Source organism: Lactuca saligna, chromosome 8, assembly GCF_052625555.1.
Source record: "Lactuca saligna cultivar CGN05327 chromosome 8, ASM5262555v1, whole genome shotgun sequence".
Lineage (NCBI taxonomy): Eukaryota > Viridiplantae > Streptophyta > Magnoliopsida > Asterales > Asteraceae > Lactuca > Lactuca saligna.
The window spans coordinates 122,360,154-122,361,935 of NC_136424.1; the positions used below are offsets into that span (position 1 = coordinate 122,360,154).

At 36.6% G+C, this 1,782-nt stretch overlaps 1 pseudogene; it reads left to right on the top strand.

Annotated features, from left to right (window-relative positions):
• The first annotated feature begins 396 nt into the window (after positions 1-396).
• On the top strand, positions 397-1,011 carry LOC145010061 (inactive leucine-rich repeat receptor-like serine/threonine-protein kinase At1g60630 pseudogene; annotated as a pseudogene).
• Positions 1,012-1,782: the final 771 nt, after the last annotated feature.

Consider the following 1,782-nt stretch of genomic DNA (forward strand, 5'->3'; position numbering starts at 1 on the left):
TGTTCCTTGCACGATTCATTGAAGTATTGATTCAAAGTATGAAAAATTAGAAAAATTGTCGACATTTAATTTATATTTAAATTTGATAAAAGATTGTCATTTGTCATTGTGAGCCTCAGTGGATGTTACTGTGTAAAAATATAAAAAAAAAAAAATAAAGTATATTTCTATAATTTAAAACTCGCGACAATATTAAATAAGTTTGAGAAAATAACTTATGATGGTAATTAACTATTATCTTTTACTCATTTGGTCACTTTTTTTTTTTATCTTATTTACCATTGAACTTGTTGTATGTGTTAACAAAAACTATTGAAACTGACTTTTTAAGGTTTCTGGCAATTTCTTATCTCCGACGACTCTCCGATCGTCTTCTCCAACGAGCCTCCGACAAAAATGAATATATTTCTTAATTATTTTACAGGATCAAGAACATCGACTGGTGGAAAACATCTTCATTGGACATCGCGCTTAAAGATCGTCGAGGACTTAGCCACCGGACATCTTTACATTCACCAAAACCCCGACCTCACCCATGGAAACTTTAAATCCTCCAACGTCCTTTTAGGCTCTGATTTCGAATCCTGCCTCACAAATTATAGTTCAATGTCATTCAAAAACCCTGATTTCCCTAAAGAATCAAGCACCTCCTCTCTCTTCTACCGGGCGCCGGAATCCCTAGACGCACGAAAACACATCACAGAACAAGCAGACGTCTACAACTTTGACGTTCTCGTGTTAGAACTTCTCACTGCAAAAACTCCAATTCAGGACCTTGTTTTGGAACACGGGTCAGACAACCCTAAATGGGTGGAATTCCTAAGAGAGAAAGAAACAGAATCCGACGATGAACCCACTTCCTCCGGCAACAAAGTGGCAGAGGAGAAAGCCGCACCACTTCTGAACATCTCCATGGATTGTGTCACGATTGCGCCTGAGAATCGACCAGTGATGAAGGAGGTATTGAGGATGATTAGGGAAACAAGAGTTTTAATTGAATTTGATTCATGAATTTGAGAAAAGTCCACTAAAAAACTTATTTTTGTCGGAGGCTAGCTGAAGAATATGACCGGAGAGTCGCCAAAGACAAGAAATTGTCGGAAACCATCAATAGCCGGTTTCAATGGTTTCTGTGAACACCTACAAGAAGTACAATGGTAAATGAGATACAAAAAAAGGAAAGTGACCAAATGAATACAAATTCAACACTTAATTACTCTCATAAGTCATTATCCTAATAAGTTTTGGTTGAGATTTTGGTCCTTTGAACTTGGCAAATAAGCAGGTTTTGTTCGGTTTAGTATGTAGTTTATGGGTTATCCCATCGGTCTGTATAATATATTTCATTTAAAAATAATATTTAATACTTATATACTAATGCTTGGATGAAGCCAATGGGCACTGTATCATTCACTAGAAGACTTATAGATACTAAATACTCAAATTACAATCCAACTAAAACTGGTTGGAATAAACTAGCACCTCAAATAATGCATATCCACATTTGAAGGGTGAGACACAAGAAATTACTCCTTTGTCTAAACCTTGCTCATAGAGGCATCAATGTAGGATCTGACCTATGTCCCATCTGTAAGGCATTTTCCAAAAATGAGAGTCACCCATTTTTGGAATGTTTTATGGTAAAGGAAGTAGCAGCTCGGGCAAACATATGGTGATCGTTTATCCCCATCAATCCATAGTCAATCGATGAGATGTTTGATATCACTTCTGGTTCATTATGCCAAACCATGATGGGGAGTGTGAAATTTGGGTGTTATATGT